We start from the raw sequence: 14,219 nt of genomic DNA, 5'->3' as shown, positions 1-14,219 counted from the left end.
AGAGCAGGGAGGGTCACACTCACATCCAGAAAGTGAAACGTTGTAACGGCTAAACACGTACCACACAGTTTTCATTCAAAAATTTTATATATATAAAATGTTTACAAAATAGAGATGGGGTTTTGCTATGTTGTCCCGGCTGGTTTCAAACTCCTAAGCCCAAGCGATCTGCCTGCCTCAGCCTCCCAAAATGATACAATTACAGGCTTGAGCCACCATGCCTGGCCACTTTTTTTCTTTTTTGAGACGGGGTCGCCGGGCGCGGTGGCTCAAGCCTGTAATCCCAGCACTTTGGGAGGCCGAGATGGGCGGATCACGAGGTCAGTAGATCGAGACCATGCTGGCTAACATGGTGAAACCCCATCTCTACAAAAAAATACAAAAAATTAGCCAGGCGAGGTGGCGGGCGCCTGTAGTCCCAGCTACTTGGGAGGCTGAGGCAGGAGAATGGCGTGAACCCAGGAGGCATAGCTTGCAGTGAGCTGAGATCCGGCCACTGCACTCCAGCCTGGGCGACAGAGCGAGACTCCGTCTCAAAAAAAAAAAAAAAAAAAAAAAAAAAAAAAAAAAAGAGACGGGGTCTCACTGTGTCTCCCAGGCTGGAGTTCAGTGGCACAATCACAGCTCATTGCAGTCTCAACCTCCTGGGCTCAAGTGATCCTCCCACCTCAGCCTCCCGAGTAGCGGGACCACAGGTGTGCACCACTGTGCCCAGCTAATTTTTGTAGAGTTGGGGCCTTACCATGTTGCCCAGGCTGGTCTCAAACTCCAGGGCTCAAGTGATCCACCCTCCTTGGCCTCCCAAAGTGCTGGGATTACAGACCTGAGCCACCACACCAGGCTGCCCCACACATTTTAAAGTTTCGCCTCCCCCTAATGTCAGATTCCAAAGACAGCAGCCTTCATGAGTCAGAAAGAAGCATCGGTCATTTTGAAATCAACATCCAAGTAAGTAAGTGTAGAAAGGCCTCTGGATTTTTGAAACGGCAATAACAGATGATGTAATACAGACAAAGACACCCCCACCCCACTGCTTTCCCACTGCATGCTTTACATGCCACGGCACCGCTTCCATGCCAGCAGCTTCAATGACGTAAAGCGAATGCAGTCCCATCAAGACCACAGCATTGGCTGAGCAGCTGCTCCATCCTGGGCACTGTCCTGGACACTGGAAGTACAGCAAAGAACGAAACCAAGACCATGCCCTCAAGAAGCCTGCATTCCAGCAGGACAGAGAGACTTCAAAATACAGAGCAGGGAAATGCACAACGTGTCAGATGGTGACGATTACTGTGAGAAAAATAAAGCAGGCAAAGAGAACAGGACTATTTGGATGGAGGCGGTGCAAATTCAAATAATCAGACAGCCTTCGCTGGGAAGGTGATATCTTGATATCTGAGCAAAGATTCGAGAAGGTGGGGAGAGCACCGGAGCCTTCCCGGCAGAGCAAAGGAGGCACGTGCAACTCTGGAATCACAGCTGTTCAGCATGGCCACGACACGGCCACTTGCAGACAGAGCCCCTGGCTGCTGGGTAGGGACCCCAGCACCTCAGAGTACCCTTTCTGGGGTCACTTCTGGCACCCTCTGCAAACCTCAAGGGGGAAGTGTGAGGCCTGGGGCCGTCCATCGGGGTCCAGGCACCTCCCGAAGGAGCCTCGAAGCCAGCCAATCACTGGCTCCAGACCCATGCTGTCAGGTATCTCTGTGGCCACCAGACCACTGCCACTCTCACGGGTGTGATGACATGGGACCTGTCTACTGGTAGTCTTCTGCCTTCGTGGAATTCTGTAACTTCCTTCCTGCCTCGGCCACAGCACGGCAGCCAAGCACCTGTCAGGGTCCCTCCCTGGTAGGATGATGTTTAGAAGCTCAACACAGTGCCTCTGCCTCCTCTTCAGGGCCATCAGAACTTGCTACCATGGGTGTGTTTTAATAAATAACTTGATTTCTGCAGCCAAAAAAAGATGGTTGAATATTACCTTTTAAAGCACTTTTTAGCACCAATTGTGAAATAAAAAGCCTGAGAAAAAGCCCTCTTTGAGTGCGAAGTGTCTAAATGTTTATTTGTACTACTATTGTTGTAAAGGGAAGGTTTTGCAGCATTTTCAGGTAGTGATTAAACTGCATAAACAGCATCCCGAGACCGCCTGCCACGATCTGGAGGAAACGCAGTGCCAGGCCCACGTGCAGGGTAAGGTCCTGCCAGGCTCCCGAAATGCCCCCTTTCCCAGCACTCAGTCCCACAGAGGCAGCACAACCTCAGGGATGCCAGCAACTCTGGGCCTGGGGGTGAGTCCTTCAGTCCCTGCACAGCCCAATCAATCTGCCACCCATTTGGTGACCTAAAATTGTAGTAAGTAAACAATTTTGGTTACTCAGTAGTTTCTGAAATTTAAATCTCTGGAACAATTTAAAGCAATAAGACCCCAGGTGAACCTGTCTACTCTCCTTGTCCTCCCTAATAAAATGGGCTAGGCGTGGTGGCTCGTATCTGTAGTCCCCCATTTTGGGAGGCCAAGGCAGGAGTACTGCTTGAGCCCAGGTGTTGGGAGACCAGCCTGGGTACCATGGTGAGACCCCACCTCTAATAAAAAAAAAAACAAAAAAATCTGCTGGCTGTGGTGGTGCACACCTGTAATCCTAGCTACTAGGGAGGCTGAAGTGGGAGAATTACTCGAGCCCAGGAGGCTGAGGCTGCAGTGAGCCGTGGTCATACCACTGCGCTCCAGCAAGGGTAACAGAACAAAACCTTGTCTTTTTAGAAAAGAAATTAAAAAATAATTAGCCAGGCACAGTGGTGTGCACCTGTGGCCCCACCTACTACTGGGGTGGGAGGATCATTTGGGCCAGGAGTGCAAGATTGCAGTGAGCTATCATCAAGACCCTGTACTCCAGTCTGGGCAACAGAGCAGGGTTTGCTCGCTCTCTCAATCTCTTTTTTTTTTTTTTTTTAAAGGAGCTCCTCACAAGAGAAGTCCACCAAAAACACCAGTGCCCACCTCACAGGTGTGGTGTCACCATGCAAGCCCCCCACTCCCAGGTTATGATCTGATCACTGGGTTTTCCTACACACACACAGGTGCACGCACCCACACCCAAGGGAAGGCAGGCAGCTGTGGTCTGCCTCGCCAGCAGCCTTGCACACTGGCGCCCTGGGGCTCCTCATGGCCAAGGCCTGCCCGGGTCACTGCAGCTTCTTTCCAACCAGGAGCCTTCCGCCAACCATGTCTTTCCACACCCCGTTCTCAGTTCTGGCAACCAATCAATCTCCCCATTCAGGACAGGACCCCCTCTGTCCTCTTCTACCTTCTACTCCACTGACGAGACAAGCTTCTGTTACTTCATCAGTGCTGAGAAATGTGAGAGACGTGTCATGGCACAGGTCTACTGAGAACAGGGAAAGGCCAATGTTCTAAACAGAATGTGGCTGGGAGAATAAGCACCATCAACAGATTAGGTCCTTAAACCTACCAGGTGCCATCCCCCAAGTCTCTGGAAGAGGGTCTCTCACATCCCCCCACGGCACTCAATGACGAGTCACTTCCCCCTACTTATTTCCACAGGCAGATGGGACCACCAGGTGCTGGTCCTGTTGCTCTTTTCCAGAGCAGGCACTCAGGTTTTAGCAAGCCAGAGCCCAGAGCCCCGAGCCCCGAGCCCCGCACCCCGCACCCCAAGCCCCGAGCCCCCAGCCACACCTCTAATAGGAAAACAAACCCTGAGTTTTAAACAAATTGAAACTTTTAAAAATGTAGCCCATGGGTAAACTGGGCATTTTCTGAGGATTTTGTTTCATAAAATGTGTATGTAAGAACTTAAGAGTTTCAATTTCTTTAACTTTTCTGCATATGAAGTTCAGCGAGTCTCCATCTCTTAGAAGTAGAAATCGGCCAGGCACGGTGGCTCAAGCCTGTATTCCCAGCACTATGGGAGGCCGAGGCGGGCAGATCATGAAGTCAGGAGATCGAGAGCATCCTGGCTAACACGGTGAAACTCTGTCTCTACTATAAATACAAAAAACTAGCCGAGCATGGTGGCGGGCGCCTGTAGGTCCAGCTACTTGGGAAGCTGAGGTAGGAGAATCGCTTGAACCCGGGAGGCAGAGATCACAGTGAGCCGAGATCTCGCCACTGCACTCCAGCCTGGGCGACAGAGCAAGACTCCGTCTCAAAAAAAAAAAAAAAAAAAAAAAGTAGAAAGCAGACAGGGCACAGTGACTCATGCCTGTGATCCCAGCATTTCCGGAGGCCAAAGTAGGAGAATGGCTTGAGTCCAGGAGTTCAAGACCAGTCTGGGCAATATAGTGAGAAACCTCTCTCTTTAAAGAAAAAAAAACAAAAAGTAGAAACTCTCTTGGCTGGGCACAGTGGCTCATACCTGTAATCCCAACGCTTTTGGAGGCCGAGGCAGGCAGATTACCTGAGGTGAGGAGTTCGAGACCAGCCTCGCCAACATGGTGAAACCCTATCTCTACTAAAAATACCAACATTAGCTGGGTGTAGTGGCACGCACCTGTAATTCCAGCTACTAGGGAGGCTGAGGTAGGAGAATCACTTGAACCCAAGATGCAGAGGTTGCAGTGAGCAGGTATCACGCCACTGCACTCCAGCCCGGGAGACAGAGCAAGACTCCATCTCAAAAAAAAAAAAAAAAAGTAGAAACTCTCAAGGGAAAATTAATTTGAGATATAATTACATTTTCATATCCACCAAAAATAAATCCAGGCTCAACTGAAGGATGCAGCACATTGTTCAGTCACTTAACGAGTGTTTAGAAAAATGTCAACATCAAAATATCCAGCATCCCACACTCAAAAGTGCTAAATGTAGCAATCATTTAATTAGCAAAGAGATTAAAATGCAAATGAATCTTGTAGCAAAGGAAAATAGATGGCCTGTGGGTTTCTCCTCCCATGAAGTCTCTCTTCAGGAGTCACCTCAAGTCTTCCAGAGCCGCACACAACAGCTTCACTCGCGAGACTAACTGCCAGGTAGACAAAAATTGATTTTTTTAAATGCAGAGTCAATTTTTTTTTTTTTTCCTGAGACATATTCTCGCTCTGTCACCCAGGTTGTTGTGCTGCAGTGGTGCGATCTCAGCTCACTGCAAGCTTTGCCTTCCGGGTTCACGCCATTCTCCTGCCTCAGCCTCCCGAGTAGCTGGGACTACAGGCACCTGCCACCACGCCCGGCTAATTTTTTGTATTTTTAGTAGAGACAGGGTTTCACCGTGTTAGCCAGGATGGTCTCGACCACTTGACCTCGTGATCTGCCGCCTCAGCCTCCCAAAGTGCTAGAATTACAGGTGTGAGACACCGCACCTGGTCAAGCAAGGATTTTACAGAAGAAATTAGCTTGGGAAGCTAGAAGCTTCCAAAGACTCGGGGTTAGTGCAATGAGAAACAGTCTTTCGGCCTCAGGGGGATGCCACTGTTCTCTATACATGCGATATTTGAATAATTGCAACTAGATTACTTAAACATGTCTTGGCTCCTAAGGTGGTTCCTTTTTCCCCCTACAAAACTGCTGCAGAAGACTAAAATCCAAAATATCACCTGAGTAAATAGATCCAAAAGATTAGTCAGTCATTAGTTACTAAACTCTCTCTGTCTAAGCCTTTTGCGCTTGAACTAGTCCTGGGCCTCAAAGAGACAGAGCTGTTCTAAGTGCAACATCAGAACGCCCGCTCTGCCACTCGCTCGCAGTCCGTCCCTGGGCACATTACCTCAGCTCTCTCTGACTCAGATTCCTCATCTGAAAGTCAGGGAGCCGGAGGGCTGACCTCCCAAGCTTGCTATGAGGATTTATTGAGTTCACCTACCTACAAGATTCACCTGCGCAGGCCTTGGAGCCGGCTGGAAGCACTTTCACAACGAAGTAACACCGAAGACACATACATAAAGTTTTCTCAACCAATGGTCATTGGATCATAAAATAAGCCTTTCAAAGCCAAATGAAGTGTGTCCCCTTTTCCAAATGCCTTAAATATCTACTGGATTAGAAGGCCCAACTATAACTTTGAGGACAAAACTATACAGAAAGGCTGAGATCCCTCACACACAGGAGATAAATCAGGCCGGGCACAACGGCTAACACCTGTAATCCCAGCACTTTGGCAGGACAAGGTGGGAGGATCACTTGAGGCCAGCCTGGCCAACATGGTGAAACCCCATCTCTAATAAAAATACAAAAAAATTAGCTGGGTGTGGTGGCGGCCACTTGTAATCTCAGCTACTCGGGAGGCTGAGACAGAAGAATCGTTTGAACCCAGGAGGTGGAAGTTGCAGTGGGCAGAGATCGCGCCAGCCTGGGCGACAAAAGCGAAACTCCAACTCCAAAAGAAAAGGGAAATGAGGGTGCCTCCTATGGTCAAGAGGCTGTCCCGCAGATGAACAGTGCAGCCAGCAAGAGAAAGGATCCCGAACAAAAAGCTAAGCTACCTTTGAATGGCAGTGTGTGCTCTGGAGCCTGGGAATGCAGTGGACACGCACAGCCAGCACACGCACACTCTCACACACGGCAAGCAGGAACTGCTCTCTCCAGGCCCCCGGACCAAAGTTGTGGGAGGCTGCTACAATCCAACCAGCTCATCTTCAAAGGGATACTACCCTCAGGTCAGCTGTGCTCACTGGCAAAGAACATTCTGGTAAAAACTTCCTCTCACCCCAGGAAACTCCACAAAGCTAGGCCCAGTACAGAAAACCAGGCGGAGGCAGGGGGTGTTAGGGAGGGAACGCCACTACCTTCCTCCACCCCCCAGGCTGCCACTACCAAGGACAACTGTGGTGAAGCAGCAAAACCAATGGCCCCGTCGGGTTCCAGGCTTACAGCTTACCTGTGGATAAGCCACCCCTCTCCGACCCATCAAGACTCTTTTATAAAATGAGGCTAATGACATGGGATGAGGGAATGACACCGGATTCTTGGTGTGCTCGTACCAGCAACCCATGTCCGAAGGCTCTGCCCACACTGGTCCGTGACCACAGGCAGACGGGGAGCTGGCCCACAGCAGGCAAGTGGTCGCCAATGCTCTCTCGCGGTGCAACTCAGCAAAACGCAGCTCACCCCAACCAGCACGGAAGCCCGGGCAACAGGTGAGGGCCGGAGGAAAGCTGTTTCTACTTCTCCACGAGGGGAGGGAGGAGCCGTGGGTGGGTGAGCTCCAAGGGCAGCTGCTCAATCTCTCCTCCCACAGCCATCTCCACTGGCCTCCCAAGGAGCCTCTCACCTACCCAGAGCAGACAGAAGGCAACGAGGTGGGGACTGCCAACTGTCTGAAGTCTAGTCCTCAGGCTCAACTGGGCTGCCAGCCTCAGGAAGCGCCAGGTCTCAATTTCACTAACCCACATCTTCAACATTGTCTTTGTATATTTGTCACACAAACATATGATGAAAACACCAAAGTACAAGATTTCTCGGCCGGGCACGGTGGCTCAAGCCTGTAATCCCAGCACTTTGGGAGGCCGAGACGGGCGGATCACAAGGTCAGGAGATCGATACCATCCTGGCTAACACGGTGAAACCCCGTCTCTACTAAAAAATACAAAAAACTAGCCGGGCGAGGTGGCGGGCGCCTGTAGTCCCAGCTACTCGGGAGGCTGAGGCAGGAGAATGGCGTGAACCCGGGAGGCGGAGCTTGCAGTGAGCTGAGATCCAGCCACTGCACTCCAGCCTGGGCGACAGAGCCAGACTCCGTCTCAAAAAAAAAAAAATTTCTCTGCAAGGAAGTTTTGTTCACTTCCCGCACTTTGGAACTTCCTACAGGTATACTTTAAACACCACTGATCAACATGAACCCCAGGATGCGAGTTACCTCTGAACGGGTGGGGCCAGAAACTACAATCTGAAGGGCCACTCGAGCCTTCTGGTAAATCCTGTTTTTCAAGTAGGGTAGTGGGCACATGTGAGTTTAATTTTCATTCTTTAAACTCTGCATGTATCTTCTGCGTGCCACTTATAGGTATAACTTTAAATGCTATTGTTTAAAATCAATAAAATGCCATTTTTCTCTGCTAAAAAAAAAATTTTTTTATTAAGTGCTTGCTGTTTGCCACAGTCTTCTGAGCATTTTACATGTATTATCGTGATTAGTCCTGAAAACAACTCTGGGGGTGGGTACCATCAGCATCCTTTCTACAGATGGGGACACTGAGTACACAGCAAGTTTTTGTCCAGTCAAACGCTCCACAGTGAGGTCACGCACAATTCGCAAGCAGAATCCAACTACAGAGTCCACACTCCCAGCCCCACCATGAGTAGGGGGTCTGCCCATCTGAGGCTGATGTATGTTCACCAGGGAACCAGGAGGGGCTGGGGGAAAAATGCAGCACTTATTAGCGCCTCGCCACACCGCAGGCCACGCCCTTCTGACCTGCCCATTCCCCTACATGGAATCTAGGCAACACACAAATTCAGACTAAGATTTATATTACTAAAATATTCGGCAAGAAGTTACCCCAGCCAGGCGCAGTGGCTCACCTCTGTAATCCCAGCACTTTGGGAGGCCGAGACCATTCTGGCTAACACTGTGAAACCCCGTCTCTACTAAAAATACAAAAAAATTAGCCAGGCATGGTGGCGGGCGCCTGTAGTCCCAGCTACTAGGGAGGCTGAGGCAGAAGAATCACGTGAACCCGGGAGGCAGAGCTTGCAGTAACCCTAGATCAAGCCACGGCACTCCAGCCTGGGCGACAGAGCGAGACTCTATCTCAAAAAATAAAAATAAAAAAGAAGTTACTCGTAGGCCGGGCACAGTGGCTCAGGCCTGTAATCCCAGCACTTTGGGAGGCTGAGGCGGGTGGATGACCTGAGGTCGGGAGTTGGAGGCCAGCCTGACCAACATTGAGAAACCCTGTCTCTACTAAAAATACAAAATTAGCCTGGGTGGTGGCACATACCTGTAATCCCAGTTACTCCGGAGGCTGATGCAGGTGAACCGCTTGAACCCAGGAGGCAGAGGTTGCAGTGAGCCGAGATCGCGCCACTGCACTCCAGCCTGGGCTACAGAGCGAGACTCCGTCTCAAAAAAAAAAATAAAAAAAGAAAGAAAAAGAAAGAGGCAGCAGACAGAAGGGGAGCAGACTCGTCTCAAACCTGCCTCACATCCCCGGGAGGGATGCGGCCCCACCCAACTGGAAACCAGCCCTGTCGATCTGCATTGCTGGGGACGGCTCTGTCCCTGCAGTGTCCCAGGAGCATCCATGCCTGCAGAAAGTGGTCAGAGGAGCAGGTGCCTGGACTCTATGCCAGCTCTGACCCAAAAGTCAGAAGGCCTCCAGGTCCCAAGTGTCTTCATCTAGAAATTGGAAGGATCCAACTAGGTGAGCAAGAAGGTCTCTTCCGAAATTAAATCACCACGAATGTCCTACAATCTATAACACAAAAACTGCAAGTAGCAAAGAGCAAAGCCTACGTGCTTCCTTTTAGTAAAGTAAAACTAATTTTGCCAGACACAGTGGCGTGTACCTGTAGTCCCAGCTGCTCAGGAGGCTGCGGTGGGAGGGTCGCCTGAGCCCAGGAGTTGGAGACCACAGTGAGCTATGATCCCACCACTGCACTCCAGTCTCGATGACAGAGCGAGACCTCATCTCTAAAACAAAAAATAATGTATTTTTTTAATTTTTGTAAATAATTTTGTTTAACGTCACCAGTGATGAGTCATGAGGATGTCATGTACCCCAATACGATGCACTAAGGACAACTCATCTCTGTGGGATCTTCTTAACCCCACAACCTGTCCAACCACAAGAAGACATCAAACAAACCCAAATGAAGGCACATCCTGCAAAATACCTGACCAGGACTCTTCAAAAGTACCAAGGTGATGACAAACAAGGAAGGACGGCAGCTATCCTATACCAGAGGGGGCAAAGGAGACAGGACAATGCAATGCAGTGTGGCACCGGGGGCGTGGTCCTGAGATAGGAAGGACATGGGGGAAAACTGACAAAATCCAAAACAAGTTCGTCGCTCGGTGAGTAGTGTGGTGCCAGTGTGAACACCTCAGTTTTGACAGAGGCATCATGGTAATGTGATAGCATTAGAGGAAGCTGGCTGGGGTATATTATGGAAATTCTGTGTTGTCTGTAATTTTTCTACATATCTAAAAGTATTCCAAAATAGTTTACGCTTTAAATAATTTTGTTAGGAGACTATTTTGATAGCTTCAGGTAAACTTACAGGATCTGAAAACATCCTGTGTCATTCAAAACCTGACTCTGACTCGATGCTCAACATTAATTTGAAAAATAAAGAGCTACCGAAGGGAAATCATATACTTGAAACGAAAAAAGCCCTAATAGAACAAGTTTAGTATGAATTTCTTATCATCACCAACTTCTTTGGCATGTTTTGTCCAAAAGGTCTCAGAGTTTGGCTGCAAACCCAGCCTCCCAGCAGAAGCCAGCTGTATCAGGTGAGGCCGATTCCCTGCTCAGGCAACCCAGACCTCCCCGAGTGGCCACCCCAGCCAGGAGAGCTCCTCCCCTGCTAGTCCACGTTGGGGCCCAGACTCTGCCCAGCTCTCTGAAGCAGCCCCACAAAGGCCGGCCACCCCCTCCTGCTCAGACACTACCTTCCCACCTTGGGCACCATCTGCAATGGCCGTGCTGCTACTGACTGTTTCCCTTCTGCCCCTGGGGCTGAGAGAGGGACAGGAGCATGAGGTGGACCATCCCCCTCCAAGCTGCAGAAGCAATCTTTTTCACGAAAGAATTTCCTCAGGCCGGGAGCATGGGGCCCATTCTGTTCATAACCACTTCTCCTAAACCAACCGGGGCCCGCCCTCACCTTTTTTGCCCCAGACACAAAGCTCAGCACCAGCAGCATCTGCACAGGAGAGTCTGCTAAGATTTTCTTTTTTTATTGAGACGGAGTCTCACTCTGTTGGCCAGGCTAGAGTGCAGTGGCGCCATCTGCGCTCACCGCAACTTCCGTCTTCCAGGTTCAAGCAATTCTCGTGCCTCAGCCTCCCGAGTAACTGTGATTACAGGCACGTGCCATTACCGCACGGTTAATTTTTGTATTTTTTATAGAGACAGGGTTTTTTTTTCTAACATAATTTTGTGCTTAAGACTTTTTATGGAGGGTCAGGCGCAGTGGCTCACACCTGAAATCCCAGCACTTTGGGAGGCCGAGGCGGGTGCATCATGAGGTCAGGAGATCGAGACCATCCTGGCTAACAAGGTGAAACCCCGTCTCTACTAAAAATGCAAAAAATTAGCCGGGCGTGGCAGCGGGCGCCTGTAGTCCCAGCTATTCGGGAGGCTGAGGCAGGAGAATGGCGTGAACCCGGGAGGTGGAGCTTGCTGTGAGCTGAGATCGCGCCACCGCACTCCAGCCTGGGCGACAGAGCGAGACTCGGTCTCAAAAAAAAAAAAAAAAAGACTTTTTATGGAATGAGAACACAATGCGTTCACCAATAAAATCTATATTTAGATGCACATTTTTAAATTATGTATCTGATAATAACCAGCTATGTACATACAATCAGAAGACTATAATTCTGACCAGTGAAAAAAAACCCATGAAAGAAAAATGCCAACCTGCACGAAGAACACGTGAGTTACCAACGGAAAAGCAGCCGGAAGCACTCCGAGCATCTGAGCGTCTGAGCCATGCACTCCCTCCGCCTCACGTCCAGAGTCCGGCCCAACTCAGAGAGAGAGAAATCGAAAGCCACTGCTCTCCATGCTCTCTGCTTCTCCCCTCACCTTCCCCTAAGGATGCAGCCACCTTTGCAAAAGACAGAACCACCCTAGGGAGGGCAGGAGCCCACTCTGCCTAGTCCCCCAATTCTACCTTGAGCAAAATCATTACATGTTTCTTTGTTCCAAAGGGAGGATTCCAAGCCTCACCCATTCAGAGTATCGGCCCTCAAACAAGGCCGAATCACAGCCTCTTTCCAAACAGCTGCTTTCTGACAGCAGGAGGCTGAAACAGGCCCCGGGGTCACAGAGCTCAGCCATCTGCCAAAGAAATATGTACAGTCAATCCACATGAAGACACCCCTCCTGTCTCCAGCACAGCATGGTCAAGACGTTCAGGCCCAATCCCCGGGAAGACATCCTGGACGGTGGCACTGAAGACTTCCTTACACAGAGAGTGCTGGGCTGAGCTGCCCGGCAGACCCTCCCTCGGGGGCTCTGAACGTGAGGGGCAGGGTGACACTGGAGTTTCTACCACTTATGAGGCAGGTACTTAACGTCTCTGCAGCTCAGCTTCTGCACCTGTAAAATGGGAACAACAGCTACCTTGCAACGAGGTGTGAAAGTACCTAGGGAAGCGCCTGGCTTAAGTAGTCAGCTCAAGAAATGGTACTCACTGCCTCTGGCCCACTTAGCATCAGACTGGGCCAGGCCACTGTCTGCCTTCACGCTCGCACTGCTCCCTCTCTTGGCTGTCCACGCATACACACATGGGAAAGTTCACCGGGCAGGGGCTTCTCACACAGGGCCTACAGGGCCACCCTGAAGTCCAGATGCAAACCCACCCCAACCCTGAAGTGAAAATACAAAATTAGGGCTGCCTCCACCATTATGGACAGGAAACACGGCATGTTCTCACATATGTACACATGTGGAAATCCAGCTGACAGAGATGCAAAAGCCTCGTTCCTGACACTTCCTCATGTGGAAATCTATCCTGTATTCTATCATTCTTGCTCACTGGATTCCAGTCTTTTTGTGCAAAATAGCTGCCTTACGCGAAGAAAAGTACAGATACTAAACGTCTATTATGTGGAACTGCCAAGGCCGTGAGAAAATTTGCTCTTTCCTCTTCTCGTGGATGACACCAAATATACACCTTGCATTGCAACAGCGTCACTGGATGCGAGTTAATCTCACAAACTTCGCCATGACTGTCACTGGGTGCAGGTTAACCTCACAGACTTCAACATGACTCTCGGCCCCAGCCTCCGCTGAGCCTGGTCAAGCCGCCTAATTGATGTTTTGCGTGTTAGTCAGGGCACTTTGGGGTACAGCCACATATGCGAAATAGCGAAAGGCATCCCTTTCACTCTCCAACATTTTTCTCAACTGAACCCTCTTCCGTAACACTTTGGATTATCATGCATCTCTACAAAGTCCATGAGTGAGCTGCAGAAGGTTCAAGAGCCTCCTGACATCGTTACAAAATTCAGTGTCACTGCATTTTCTCAGAAGAAGGCCCATACCTTCCCCTGCCTCTACTAAAAATACAAAAATTAGCCAGGCATGGTGGCACACGCCTTTAATCCCAGCTACTCGGATGGTTGAGGAAGGAAAATCACTTGAACCCGGGAGGTGGAGGTTGCAGTGAGCCGAGATCGCGTCACTGCACTCCAGCCTGCGCGAGGGGAGCCAGACTCCATCAAATAAATAAATAAATAAATAAATAAATAAAATAAAATAAAAGCCGCATCCTGAAAGATAAGGGATCAATCAAGTAAATTTCTTTGGTTTTCCTTCATTTAAAATGTTTGCCTTTTAAATCAAATTTTGCAAGCTATGTAGACGTTCTTCCGTCACCCACTGCACATCGCATACCGTCGTCCCCAGACTGTAGAACTTACCGTGTAGAAAATATAAAAACACCAGGGATACTTTCAGCAATAGAGAGAAAATAAACACCAGCGATACTTTTAGCAAAACAGTTCACCCAACAAGTGGTTTGTTTCGGTCCTTCCCGTAAAATCCCTCCTACCTGTCAAGCTCACTTTCCCCTCGGTGATCCTGCACATTCTGCCTCCCAGGGGCTTCCCACAACGCTGAGCACAGCCACGGGCAGGAAAAGCACCCAAATGCCCCTTGGCCAGGCGGTAAAAGGAGAGTTTACCCGACCACTGTCATCGAGAATCTGGAAACGGGGGCCCAGGCGCGTCAGGGGTTTCGAGCAAGAACTTGCACCTTCTGTTTCTCTCGCAGGCGGAGACGCCAGGGACCCCGTTCCAGGTGGAAGCCCAGAGCGGTTCCTCTACAGACAGAACCAAAAGGTAACCCTGCAGGCTCCACTCCAAGCTGCGCCGAGCCGAAAACAAACTTTCCAGGTACTTCCACCCCGCTGGGCCGGGTGACACCTGCCGGCCTCCCCCGCCCTCCGCGCGTCTGTCAGCGCCCCCGGCCAGGCCGGCGCCCGCCGCAACCCAGGCCCGAACTCCCCGCCGCAGTCGAGCAGTGCCCTCGGCCGGCGCCCGCCATCCCCCGCCCGGCCGCCCGGCCGCAGGTGAGGCGCTATCCGT

At 50.3% G+C, this 14,219-nt stretch overlaps 1 protein-coding gene across 1 annotated transcript in view; it reads right to left on the bottom strand.

Annotated features, from left to right (window-relative positions):
* LOC126944712 (3-phosphoinositide-dependent protein kinase 1-like) overlaps positions 1–14,219 on the bottom strand; it is a 66,506-nt gene that overhangs the window by 52,068 nt on the left and 219 nt on the right.

This window comes from Macaca thibetana, chromosome 20 (assembly GCF_024542745.1).
Source record: "Macaca thibetana thibetana isolate TM-01 chromosome 20, ASM2454274v1, whole genome shotgun sequence".
Taxonomy (NCBI): domain Eukaryota; kingdom Metazoa; phylum Chordata; class Mammalia; order Primates; family Cercopithecidae; genus Macaca; species Macaca thibetana.
This window is presented reverse-complemented; position numbering and strand designations above follow the sequence as displayed.